The 14,244-nt window shown below is 38.4% G+C and overlaps 1 protein-coding gene across 4 annotated transcripts in view; it reads left to right on the top strand.

Moving 5' to 3' along the window:
• The first annotated feature begins 2,215 nt into the window (after positions 1-2,215).
• Positions 2,216-14,244, top strand: part of COL5A2 (collagen type V alpha 2 chain) — a 161,874-nt gene continuing 149,845 nt past the window's right edge. The window contains exon 1 of one of the 4 annotated variants that reach the window (XM_066189560.1): positions 2,216-2,234. The gene's annotated coding sequence lies outside the window, so the exon portion shown is untranslated. Of the gene's footprint in view, positions 2,235-11,926; positions 11,999-14,244 lie in introns of those variants that run through there. The other 3 variants (XM_066189558.1, XM_066189557.1, XM_066189559.1) reach the window with 3 other exon arrangements.

Raw genomic sequence — 14,244 nt, 5'->3', positions numbered from 1 at the left:
TAAGGCATTGGCTACTGCTGGACACCTTTTCCTTTCCACAAAAATGCAAATGGAGCAACTCATAACAGCTGAAACAGATGCTGAGTATTCAAAAGATAACCTGAGAAACAAACCAGAACCTGCATCTCCAACTTCCTTCTGAACTGAAACTGTTCAGTGCAAAGACTCTGCTCTAAGAAGACAGACTATACTCTGTATCTTATTGCATGTGGAGGTCTTCCTTCAAGGGTTTGTTCTTTAAGTATTGGCTGTTAGTAAGCAAGAATAAAGTTTAAGGGGAGCAGAGCTAAAGTGGCTCTCAATCTTATTTACATCAAGCAGATGCTGAATGTTTAGTGTTCACTGTCCCATGTCTTTAAAGATTTGGGTTTTTTTTTACCAGAAGCAGAGGAGGCAAAGGTTTGTTCAGCTAGGGAAGGTAAGTGCTGCAGTAGTTACAAAAAGATTCTGGCTTAACAGGAGCGAGACTCAGTATTTTAAAAACTTTGTGCCTGCAGTATAACAAATGTTCACAGCCTCTCCTGTGATACAAACCAGCTGTCACCGTGCATTACTGTGTGTAAACAGTGTTCTCTTGCTAAAAGTGTTTCCAACAACAAAGCAGGAGACACAAGCTTTACTGTTCTCTTCTCAACTGACTTGTGTTAATTCCCTACTACTGATAATCACCCTATTTTAAAAAATCTTGTCCTATTCTTGAAGCCAGCAAGAACAGGGGCCAGCACTGGATTGCATGCCCAGTGACAGGCTGAAAGCTGGCCTAAGAGACTGAGGTCTTGGTGCAGCTTTCAGTACCTCTGTGAAAAGGCTCTTTGCAAAATCTTCAAACTCATGGGAACAATGTACATTTTATGCTTTGGTTCATCAGGAAAACCATGGCCCTACTTTTCAAAAAGCAATTCATTGAGCAAGCATAGACTCTTCTTTTTTTTTTCTTCAATGTTTCATTAATTGATTTTAAAACATACCTTACTGGAGGTGGTTATCTTTAACGAGAGAGAACACTGAGAGGAGCCTCAAGGGTTCATAGATTTGAGTTAGTGATACTTTAGAACTAGTGAGTGTCCTAAGTAATGTAATATAAATGGTCAAGTAAATATCTACTTTCCCTTTTCTGATGGTGCAGGTAGCAGGGTTACTTGTTTTTTCTTCTCATACATCTATTTCTTACAAGAAAAGTGCCCTCTACTTTTTCCCTGCATTTTGCACTGATGCCTTGGCATTTGTGGCATCTGTCTGACACAAAAGGGGCTGATTCTGAAGGATGGGTGTCTTATACTATTCACATCTCCTCTGAGATAAACAATGCCAACAGAATTCTAGTTTATAAGTGTGCTCAAACTGAGGTAAAACTCATATCCCAAATTATTTCCAAGCACCAAGATGCCTATTTTTAAGGTTTGGATTTTTCTCTTGCAGCAGCTGCAGAGTGGATTTTTTTTGAACAGTTGTATTGAGTTTCATAGCAGGGAAAACTGTTTTGTTGCCAAATGGTTGTTACCATGATTTCTACTGAAAGAAAGATTTTTGGAGTGGAGAGTGAGTCCAAATGTGCTGTTTATTTCAGAGTTGTGTGGTATCTTTTAATGCACAATGTTTTCAGTAGACTGGGTAAAAGCTGCTGCTTTAATTAACAGAAGCAAACAAACATAAATCATGATGTATTCTGAACTGGGGCTTCGTAACTGTTGGAAACGACAGTCAGTCATCAAGGAGTAGCTTTGTATTGTAAGGCCTATTGAAGTGACAAGCATAAATTAACAGGAGACTATCTCCTAGCTTACATACAAGTAACAGGTTGTGTGAAGTGTGGTTCAGGCATTCTACCCTCCAGATTCTGTCCTCCCTAACCCACACGTGGCAGCTTAATTGTAATGCTGCATACCTGCTCTTCACACTCTTCAGCCACAGGCACCAATTCCACCTAAAGGATGTTCTGAAATGGTCTGCATACCTGTTATGTCCTTTGCATTCCCTCTCCCAAAGTTTACTAGAACTTAGTAGCTGGTGGAAGAAAGTTTTCCTTTGGGTTTAGGCTTATGTTGCCTTTAGCAATTGTTGATATAATTCATGTTGCTAATGATCTGTAGCTTTAATTAGAGCATTTTTTTCCTGAAGGCTGCATGTTCTACTGGCACAGTATGTTCCAGATCCACACAGAGCACTTGGAAGGCCCTGACAGAGTGAGAATTCACAGTATGGAACTGCAGCTGGTTTTGTGGCTTAGAAGGAAGGTAATGCTCCAATGAACTAATAAGGATAGCACCATGTTTCTGAGGGCAGATGTAGCAATGTCTTTGCTGTCTTCAAGTGGTGGCAGGTCTTACTGAAGGACCCCAGCATAACCAGTTCCATGAAGTTCTGCACTTGTTTCATGCTATCCCTGAAATGCAATTTTGTAGCAAGAACCTGAGTTTGCTACAAACTGTGCTTTTGGTTCATCTGGAATAAACACTGTTAAACCCTCCCTACTTTTAAAAGTCACAGATGTGGTGGAGTTTACCAGGTGTTAGATACAGTTTGTAATTAATTAAATGGAGGTGAGAGAAAATTCTGTATGCAATGGAAGCATTTATTTGGATTACTTTAGTATTGTCCATGAACACTAAATCAGTCTCCCGTTCCAAATTATGCTTAAATATAGTTTTGCTCTCTTTCCGTTGGACTAATAAGCCTTTTTATGAATTAGCACCTTGGGTTGGATTGTTTTAGGGCACCTTTGTAAGTTTATGACAATTTGAATTGTATATTGTGGTCAAAGTAATCTAAATTTGATTAACCTAGGTGTCCATTCTTGTTATTTCTGTGAGAGAGAATCTTACTGAGATACCAGTTCTTCTAAATACTTACCCAAACTTTTTTTGGTCACAATTATTTACTTATTTGTCTTGGTTCCATTTCTTTTTTCCTTTCATGTAAATGCCTTCTCCTATCTTGACTATGTATTTTATTTGTGGCTTGCTGTGGATAAGTTAATACATCCTCAAGTTGTTATGGTTTCTATGGCAGATTTTAGTTTGGCCTTGTTACTTCAAGTTCTATTATATCCTCTTTGAAGGTAATTCATATAAATTCTTGTGGTATGCTCTGTGTAGTTTCACTTCTAGATTCACAATTGCCTTTCATTGTCTTCAGTGCTATTCTGCTTGCAAGCTGCAGTAAAACTGTTAAATGTGTTTGGGGTTTTTTTGTGAAGCAGAGTGTGTTTACTGTGTGTGACTGCTATACTTTTTCTGCTTAACATACTATTCTTCTTCATTTTCAAATTGTTTTCTTCCAAATTTCAAATCTTTCACTAGTTCCTTGATCAGTATCAGAGGTAAATAAACTGACACTCCCTACCAATTTCCTCTGTCTCTAAAGAAAAACGTCTCCAGCACAGTCCACAGACTGGTGTTTGGTGTGTCCTGCTGTTTTGCTGCTGTTATAGGTAGGTGTCTAGGGAGCTAATGCCCTTTAATTTCAGCAAGATTCTGCCATGTGCCCACTTCTATCAGTCAGATTGACATACCACACAGGTATTTCACATCTCAAGGATGAATAAATAGGATCATATTTGACATTTGTGGATAAATATTTGGCCTCCACTCTTCCCTGAGACTTGCAGCTGTCATAATTTAGGAGAACTCAGGGTTACTGGCTGTGAAAGGCTGGACAGAGCTCCTGCCAGAGCCACGAAAATCTTCTCTTTGGCCAGCCAGCAGACTGGCTGTTGAGCAATTTGAGACCCTCCCTTCCCCCAGAGACTGGGTATTTTGTTACTGCAGTGCTTCCAGGCACTCCTGCATGGAGGAGAGACCATTGGAAATAATTGGCGTCTTACGTGATGGTATAGGAGGAACTGCAGAACTTGGCTGGCAAAGCAGAGTTTGATAAGCAGTCAGGCTGTCTATAAAGCAGATTGTTTGTTAGCCATTTGATGACTTCTGTGGAATCTGTGCTCTTCAGTAATCATCAGGGCTGAGGAACAGGACCAAAGGTAATAGTTTGCAGGTTAAATAATCCTGTCCTAAAAGATGTGCAGCTTTTGAAATATCCAAAATAATCTAGGCTGTCAAAGTAAATTAGCACAGGTATCAGTAACTGACTTTTATTGGCTGAATTTTCTTCCTCTGTTGAGCAATAAGGTCTGTAGACCAAAAAAAAAAAAATTAAAAAAAAAAAAAAAAAATTCTGAGAGCTCCAGAAGGGGGTGGCTGCCAAATACAACAAAGGTTTCCTGTGCAAAGCTAGAGAGCCAGGCTTCAGTCAGCCTTATGGTAGTTTCTGGAATTTGCTTACCTCTGCGTTTTGTTTGACTGGGTGTGCTTCAGGCCCACAGGGGTAATCAGTTTTAACTTTGTGAATTACTAAGTTTCAATGTAGATGGAAAAAAATTGCAAATAGTGTAAGAGAAAACCATATTAAATGGTTTGAGTGAAATGTTGTTTGGTTTACTTTTACTTGTATGCTGCCATTTATTAGTAAGAGCCACAAGCATAAGAACTCTAATACTGTTGTATTTATAAACTATTTCCATGGGCAGTGCTGCAGGTTCTTCCTGTTTGTGTTACTTGAACCCAACTGAATGTTAACTGATGAAAGGTAATTTCTGGGTATTACCCTTTTATGATGTTGTAATAATAAGTGTTTTGTTCCCCAGTAGCAGATCCTCCTACCTGGCTCTGGTGGGCAGGTATCTGGCACCAGTGCTCAGTTGTGTCATTTTCCTTGTTATTCTCTTCCTCAGGGACATGTGTTGATGCCATAAGAAAGGCTTCTCACCTGCTTATACCCCACATTTTGGGTATGGGTTTGTGCTGGAGTTGAGACATAGGTGGGTGGAAGAAACCAAAGTGTAAGACAAAATAAAATGGAATAAATAAATATGAAAGTTCTGTGACAAACCCTTCTGTTTGATACGGACTCATCAACAAAAATATTTTTCTCTGCAACGTACTATCTGCATTTCAGTTGTAAGCTATGATATTTGCTGCCTGGGAAGTCCAAGGGAAATAAATGTTTTATGCTTACTTTGTCATGCTTTAGATTAAACAGCCTTTCAGTATAGACCCTCCTTTGGCCCAGGATGCTCTGATGTCAAAAACACAGTCACCTGAAACTAAATTTGAATAATCTTGAAACAAAATCATTGAAGCTTGAATTTCCTTTTTCATTTGTGGATGCATACGGAACAATAATTTTGCTTCATAACTTCAAGCTGAAAGATAGCTTTTCACATCTATCAAGATTTTTCTTCAAATGCATTTAATCTTTTATGCTTGATTCCTAAGAGGCACATTAATATTAGGAACAGGGGAATGAAAAAGAACCTCCTCAAGGACAGAGGAATTTTTTTTTAATTGATTAATTATTTTGTCTTCGTGTGACTTTGAAAGCTAGAGGACAGCTGAGTTTTCCAGCAGCAAAAGAAGCAGGAGGCATATATAAAAAATACAGGAGGCAGCACAGGAGAGTCAATACAAAGAAGCAAGGTAGTGTGAAAATAGAAATATCAAGTATTTCTTTTAACAATATTGAAAAGGCAGGAAGTAAACAGAGCATATATTGAGTGAGGGGACAAATCTCAGTGTGATGTTACAGCTTTGTGACTTGTTAAGCACACCAGGAATTCTTAGAAAAGAAGGAAAGACAATGTTCAAAGATTAATGTTGTGAGCTATAATTAGTCTGAAGAGGCAAGTCCCCACGTTGAAACTTTTAGACTTAGCAAAGAGGAATGTCATTCCCTTTGTGCCCTGTATGAAAGGATCTGAGAAGACTTAGATCAAGAGACAGAAGAGATATTTATGGAATGACAACAGCACACCAAGAAGCAGTTTGTACTTGTACTTGTGGTGGAGGCCCAGCAGAAGTAGAAAGGACTTAGAAGGGCATGGGACTGAATTACTTTCATTGGACTTTTTCCTGTGAATGCTCACTAGCTTAGACTTTTGGAAATGTGAGGAGCCAGTTGAAGAGATGTTACACTGCTGACTGTGTGTGCTGTGTGGGTGAAATCAGAGATCCTGGTTTTCACCATCCTCTCCCACTTCATTAGCCATAGAGTTACATATAGTCTCAAAGAAGAGAACTTTTAAACAGTGAAAACTGTCAGCCTGATCTTTCACAAAATAACAAAATGAACCTATTTGTGGCAGCAAAAGGAAAGGCCTTTTTTTTTTTTTTTTTTAATCAGGGGCTTTGTATCCTTCCCAAGGTTTTTCCCTAGCAGTCTTAGTACAGCGCCGAGTATGAACATCTAACTTTTCAGTTTGCACGGAATAATCACAGAATTGCATGTAATCACACTGCAATTCCATCAAAATGGACAAATTACTTAGGTACTTAAGCTCTGCTTACCTTGAACAGGAGAACAGAAGGACATTTATAGAGGTTTATTTCTGTATTCCTGGTGAATGATGCAATGTGCATAGATTGAAGTGAAATTATCTGAGGGCAGCTTGGTGATAATCTTTTTTTTAGGACTTTCAACATCATGCAGTCTGGAGGAAACCAGCTCTTTCGGTTTGAGGATAATTTGAAAAGCATCTGTTTTCAGATGCTTTCATTTGATCATTCCATTGGAAATGGAAGTGCTGGAAATATTTTTGATGGGAATTATACAGTGGAAAAAGAATGCAGTTGTATTTTATGTCTAAAATGGCTTGTATTTCAGATAAGTTTACAAATGAAGTGAGCTTCTAAGCACATCAACCAAGTTTGAAAGTGTGAAGATCAAACTGTAAGTGGACTAGCATTTGCATCTTTAGTTCTCATGTAAAAGTGGCATTTTGATAAGCACTTTTGTTGCTCAGTTTAGATTATTTCCTGTGGAACTCATTCTTGTATTAAATTAGAATTTTATCTGGAATTCATGTGGCTGTAGACTACATATTTGCTTGAGACTTAATGTTAGATGTGCAATGAGGTAGTTACCATGACATGTGTTTTTAATGTGATTTTGTTTGTGGTACTTAGGCAATTCTATTCTTTGAGAGCAACTTTCATAGCTGGAACCTCCTATGGTGACTTGTTGAATGTGAGTGTATCCATGCACCCCCAGAGCTGAGGAAGTCATGGTGACAGTGTCAGAACTGGAGCATTCTCTTGCAAAGAGGAGACAGAGAGAGGCCATTAAATACCACCTGTAGAGGGCATTGCCAAGGTCTACAGATAGCTGAGACCAGCATCATGATTAATGAGGAGAAGGACAGATTTTACACAAAGATATTCTGTGTCTCTGCATCAAAAGGGCAATGTCAGCTAATGCCTTTTTCTGTCATATAGATAGAAACACCTGTCATTGGTACAGCACATGAGAACAGTCTGGGGCAAATGCTGATTGTCTGTAGGAGCTGGAAGTGATGGATTATCAGATGACTGTGTTGGAACAGCTGGATATGTCTGTAGCTAAGAGAGCTGTCTGGTGCATGGATGTGCCTGGAGAGGACATGGTGACAATACCTGTGTTTTCTTATGTACTCTTTCCCTCTCAAGTTACTCAGTTTAAATGCATACCTTTAATTTAAAATGCATTAAAGAAACTAAAACTAAGAGTGGGTATGATGTTGGTAAGGCTTATTTCTTAGGTAACTAGGTTAGTATTTACAGAGAAGACCTGTTCAAACCTTGACAGCGGCGTTTTCCGTTTGCTTTCAAAGGTAAAAGGGAAAAAAAAAGGAAAATCCAAAGAAAAATCAAAAGACAAAATTTGAGTGGTCTAAATTTGTTGAAGTGCTAAATGAGGGAGATGAGAGGAGAGAAGGAAGATGCTGGATACTCATTGGCTGGAAGGGCTGATATGAAAGGAAATTTGAAAACAAAGGATGACAGGAGGTGAATGAATAACTTCTGTCCAGCTTTTAGGTGGTTTTGTAAGTTGTTTTGGGTTTTGTTGGCGGGGTCTTGGGGTGGTGGTGTTGTTTGCTTTGGTTTTTGTCTTGGTTGGCTTTAGAAATCTTGATTTCTGTTCAAACTGTTACAGGTATGGAGTGCTAAAGCAGGGAATCTGAGGGGGTTAGATGCCAGTTTAATTGCTCTGCAACAGTCAGGAGTGTGCGACCCCTTGGCAGCTGCCCTGTGCTCCAGCAGCAGGCTGCAGGACAAGCAGGCAGGGGAACAATCTGATCAGTTTTTCCACTGAGCTAACTCCCAAGCACCTACGGTTACACACTGGTGTTTAATAAATTAGCTCTCAGAACATGAGTGGGGAGAAGTTACAATTTATGTACAGCAATAGGATATATGTTTAAATATACACTATAGATACTGATAGCTGCTCAAGAAATAGTCATCATAGCAGGTGCTAAAGGACATCTCTGTGTTTGATCTTTGGGGAGAGTACACCTGTGATACACATTACAGAGTCTGCACCAGATCATACTGCTCCATGGTGTTTATTTGTTCACCTTTGTCTACTTACACTTCCAAAAGCCCTTCTCTGCTTTCTTTGTGCCTGCTCCTGCTTTTGGATTCAGAGGTCAGCCCTGACTGAATGAGTTTACATGAAGTCAGCTCCTAAGGCATCCTCCCCACACTCTGAGAGGTGCTTTGGCATAGATAAGAGGAGTGGCTGGAGCCTAATGATTCATACGCAGCTATTAAGTAGGATTTATGTTGATCATCATTAAAAGTTAATTGAAAACAAAATAGTGACATTTTTATTTTAAATGCACTGCACAGTCTTCTACTTCCCTTTCATAAGTGTTCTTCAGCTATTTTCTAGCCATGGTTTTTAGTGCCAGGAGACTTTACCGTAAGTAAAGAGATAGTTGGAAATAACTTGCCCTTTGCTTAAAGTCTTAACTTTGCTTTTGACTCTGTCCCCTGTCAAACAGAGGATCTGCTTTCCAGAATGTGACTCATAATTTTTAAAGAAAATAAAATACTAATGACTAGCTGAAAAGGCTAATTGCTAAGATATTTGGGACAGTCTTTTATAAAATTTAAGTGAATTCCTTTTAGTTCTCTCTACACTAAGAGAAGCCTGAATCATGTGTTTCCATTTGGCCTTTGGGAGTACAGCTGCTACTTAAAAAGATACACTTCAAGGAAAATGTTTTGTGTTGGAGAAGTAATTGCTTGTTCTGAACTGAGACCAGAGTGGCAAAGTGTGTATGGTGCATAGTCAGGAGAAGGGTAAAGCCTGTATGTCACCCTAAATAAACCAGCTCCTCCTCGGTGTGTGTAGGAAAAAGATTGACTTGTTCTAGGCTGAAAGGCACAGCACTGTTAAAAAGAAAGGCATTCAGTAGTTAGGAGCTCTCTAGCAGTGAATTTATTGAGGTCCTTTTGTTCGTTTGTGAATGATAATGAACTATTTGTGGATTGAAAATAAGAACCATTTTGCTACATCTACCTTGCAGGTAAAATTTTGTCATGAACAAATTTCTGGGAGTCTAGAGCTCCACTGGTTAATGTATATAGTTATCAACATATACTCATTCTGTCAAGGGGTTTCTTACCTATATCTGTCCTTACATATCCCACATTCTCCTTGTGGTGAAACTTCTCACTTACCAGTATTCTACACATAGATTACTTGAGCTTATAAACTGCTCTTTAATATTTTCAGTTTAGTTATTTTTGAGCATCAAAACAGACAGATTTTCTTTCCAGTGTTTACTTAGAACTAACCCTTCCAGAGAGTAAAAGAACTCTCCAGGCCATGTTATTTTTAAGGTGTTGCCTAAACCCATTCCAAAGCCCGTTCTTCAGAGGAAAGCAGAGACATAATTCATCTGCTGAAAAGGAATAACTTTTTTTTTCCTAGTTATAGCGGAAAAAATCATTCCCTCATTTGGTTAGACAGCCAAGTAAATCCCTGACAAGTAATTAATCAAAATAATATATCGGCTTTTAGTAAGAAAAGAGAGAAGACTTGTATTCCTACTCAAGGAGATGTCCTAATATTTTAGCTATACTGCAAAATATATATTTGTATTAGTGACTGTAGCAGTAGGGAGGGAATTTGATTGTTGTATGTTTATTTCTGTGGGCCTGTTTGAAAATCAGGGTAAATTTTTTCCTTTGGAATGATTCAGACACCTACAGACTACCTTCCAACACTGAACAGGTCAGAGCCAGCATCTTCCAAGGGCTTAACCTTATACCATATCAAGTGGTACTTGTCTTCCTAATTCTGGGATGCCTTTTAACCACCCATCTTCCTGGGAAATATACATGATGCACTTATTCTGAGAACCAGGCTTTAAAACTTAGGATTGCAAATACAGAAATATATATATATGTGTTCACTTTTGGCTATTTTGTGTTCACCTTTCTTGTTTGTTATAAATATTGTGGATTCCCCCACATAGCTCTTTTGACTTCATTGCACCATACAGCAATTAGCAATATAAATTGTGGTCCAGGCTGAGCTTGCTACCAGAGATGATGGCACAAAAGGTGGGGATGAGAGTAAAGTGCAATATTCTAGTCTGAAATTTTACCTTCAGGATGACAACACTAGTGCTATAGTAAGTGGATTCAGGAGGGAAACAGGAAACAAAAGTAATCTGTATGTCGCAAACTTCAGACTAGTTCAGTTCTAAAGGCAGTTTTATGAGCTATGCTTGCAGGCACACACCCAGAAGAGAAATTTCAGGAGGAGCAGCACAGAACACTGCACAACCATGCTCATGATGTTGCTTTGCTTCGTGTTCCGCTGCCCTCTTCACTAACCATTGGCATTTCGCAGACTCTGTGTAGAAGCACCAAACTTTTTACGTTTTCTGGAGAGGTTTGTGATTGTCCAGCAAAATGCTATTAACACAAATATTTTTCATTCTTGCTTCCACCTCACTTTGGTCAGTAGTGGGATAATTTTCTCTTAATCCACTACATTGCTTTATGAAAATGTGGCGTTTTAAAAGGGACATGTAAGAACTAGATACCTGAATGAACAGCATTGGTTTGTATTCCTGAGATATGAATTAACAATAAATGAAAACAGATGTATCTTATTTCACATTTAAGAATGATTTTTTTAGCTAATGATTAAATTATTCTTTGTTCAAGGCTCTCAGAATAAATTACAGAATACAAAATATAGTTGGCATGTCACTATTTTCTGTCATATTTGCATAGGTTGCGTGATTGAAAGTCACCTAGATACACCAGTTCTAGTGGGAAAATACCAGTATGTGTTTAGCCAATATAAGTGATTTTCTCCTAACACCTGCTGTTGGCTGAGATGGTGATAGGAGACTTGGTCTATTGTGTTTTTAAAGTAGGATTAAAAATAACTTTTGTTCATTCTTGTTTGTTTTTAGTAAACTAAACCCACATTCTCTTTTCATTTTTGAACAACATTTTCAGTCTTCATAAAGGCAGTATTATTTTTAAGTTGAAAAATCTTACTTACTTACCCCTGAACAGCACAGCCCAGCAGTAACTTCACTTTATTCCTTGCTAACTGGAAGTGCAGCAAGTTCTCCTGCTCTGGAGAAGTGACAACAGCATTTGTCAGGAGCAGAAAGGCTGAATAAAATTACTGATGTCTGTCAGCACTCACTTTGCTTTCTACTGGATGTTCCCTTCTTCATTGCATTAAGGATGGAATTTGTAATATGATATACCTGATAATTCAGCTCAAACTATTCCTTAAATTTAAATTTTACTCAAAATTCCTGCTTCAGAGGTGTTCTTCTACCTACTTTACTAAAATCACTGAAGTTAATTCAGTTTGTAAATAAGACAAATTGTGAAGTCCTCTAGTAGGATCTGTAGAGAGACAGCTGGAAAAGTCAGGTCAGTTTGTCACACAGTGTCATGCCCTGCTGGTCACTGGCTGTAGAAGGGAATTCAGGTGACCTCACCCCTGATAAGTAACAGCTGTGTTAATTAACAATACACCCTCACCTCTGATGAGTCACAGCTGTATCCGATAAGGATGAGTGAGATAAAAGAGGGGGTTAACTAGTAAGGAGAGGATTATTATGGAGAGGGAACCTTGAGGAGCATGAAGGAGAGACTCATGGAGCAGGATCCTGAGGAGAGAAAAGTGCTGCAGTGAGGTGAGTCTGGGTGTGCAGTCAGAGTCTGTTGTTGGAACCTGCAGTTACCGTCTAGCTGGGTAAAAGCCTGCAGTCAGAGTTCAGCAGGAAATAAGTAGCAGTCAGAGGCTGCAAGGGAAACCTGTAGAAGGAGCTTGCTGGGGCTAGGGCCTGTGAATAATTGGAGTTAAGATGACTAGACTGTAAAGAGGAATAAACCAGGACCCTCTTTATGCTGTGTTTAACAAGAAGTCTCTGCTTTGCCTCATTTTTACTCTCTAATAAGAGGGCTGCTGCAACAACTGGTCTGTGACAGCCAGGTAGTAACTTCATCAGGAAGCTGAAATTTCCATTTGCCTGGTTTATTGATTATGGATGTTTTTTTCAGAATGCGGAGAAACAATTGTAATATTTGAAGATTTTATTTTTGTCTGTAAACTTTTTAAGCTCCAAGACATTATAGTATCTGAACTGCAGAGGTTAAATTATTTATGCAAAATAACCCCAAACAAACAGTACCAAAAATCCACCCCAAAAAGCAGTAAGAAAATCACAGTGATATTTTCACATGATTTAAGAATTGCTGTGTGATGGTTTCTTTTTTCTTTTAAAAGTCATTACACTTTTAGGATGACAAAAGGAACTATGCTGTAAATGCAGTCATCACAGTTTTAGAATGTCCTTGCTTTGAAATGTGTTGCTTTAAAAGCATAACTAGAGGACTTTGATTTGTGAGTGTTCTGCCAGTGTCAGGTCCCAGGCTTTGGCTGACTTTGACCAGTGCTGTGGTTTTTCTCCAGAAAGAGACCAGCACAAGGAGAAAGAAATACTTTAGCCCTTAGTATCTGAAAGTACACCTTATGCCTATGTCCTTTCTTCTTGAAAGGACAGAGAAAGGAGATGGGAGGCTAAAGGAAAATGAAGTAGTCTGTTTCATAGTTTGCATTGGAATGTTTAATGCGCTTACTGGCAATATTGCAGAAAAGTTAGCATTATAATTTACACAGTCGATCACTGGATTTCTCTGAGACTTTTCCCCTTCCTTTATGAAGGTCAGTGTATTTTAACAGAGATGACTTGTCAGCTGTGCCTTTCCCTGTGCTACATTAAAATGGGTATCAGCACTTGCAGGAGAGAATGGATTTTTTTTTTTCAAGTGGCATTTTGTTGTCACTTGGAATAATGAGATTACTATTGTCTCGTCTTAAGCATTGTTCAGGTGTGTGATGTATATAGCTGATGTTACAAGTAGGTGTGCTGCCAAGCAGGTACAGCTAAAGAACTATTATACCAGTCCCTCTGTCCCTCAAGGACAGGTACAGTCAGAGGTAGGAAATCATCTGTTCTTGCTGGTTTGGATATCTTCTGACTAGTCTGCTACTGTCACATACATCATTAAAGTAGTTTAAAGAGAATTGCTTCTGTATGTGGCTGTAGTGAAAAAAAAAATTCATTACTGTCTTGACTATTATTTTTCCATAACATGTTTGAGATGAATGAGAAGAAAAGTATGTGGCCAGCTCCTATTGTAAGATAAATTAGGTTGGTATGTTTCAAAACACTCGAAAACTTTTGCTAGGAAGCTAACCTACGGATAGGTTATATTTGTTTATACAATGCACATAGCCATAAATATTTTGAATTTTTGTTAACAAAACAAAAGATGAGTTGATAGATTTTTTCCCCCAAGATCTCTATTTCTTTTGATTGTTCATTAGAATTACTTGTTCAATACACTTAACCATCTACCTTGAGGCTGTGTCAGTGATCTGTTTGACCTGTTAGCTGTCCATGTCCTGCTGCATTTCTTTTTTAAACCTCTCATTTACTTTCACTCGACCTGGTGTACTCTACATTTTGAGAAAAACTAGATAGTTAACCCTGCTGGTTTTTTTGCTATTTACAGCTACACTGATTAGCTACCATGACCTGAGTTCAAAGCACGTCTATCTAGACTTCTGTATGTTTGGGCAAGATATTGACAGAAATAGCCTTAGTGAATGTTTTTTCTAGAATTCTTAGCAACTGCTTTTGATGACAGTTTTAGTATCTCATATATAATATCATTATTTTAAAATTCTACTGACCTTATGATTCATAAATCTGAAGTAAAGCTTTTCTGTATTTATCTGTTCTCTTTCCTTGCTGTGACAATGTGTAAACCCTTGTGTCTATGCTATGGTTTTTTTAAGTTTAAGGGGGAAGAAAGCATATTCATTAAGCATTTGCCAAAGCATGCTTTTGAATAATTTTTGTTCATCTCTTCT

Source organism: Chamaea fasciata, unplaced genomic scaffold (genome assembly GCF_029207755.1).
Source record: "Chamaea fasciata isolate MVZ Bird 193981 ecotype frontalis unplaced genomic scaffold, bChaFas1.0.hap1 SCAF_8, whole genome shotgun sequence".
NCBI lineage: Eukaryota > Metazoa > Chordata > Aves > Passeriformes > Sylviidae > Chamaea > Chamaea fasciata.
This window is presented reverse-complemented; position numbering and strand designations above follow the sequence as displayed.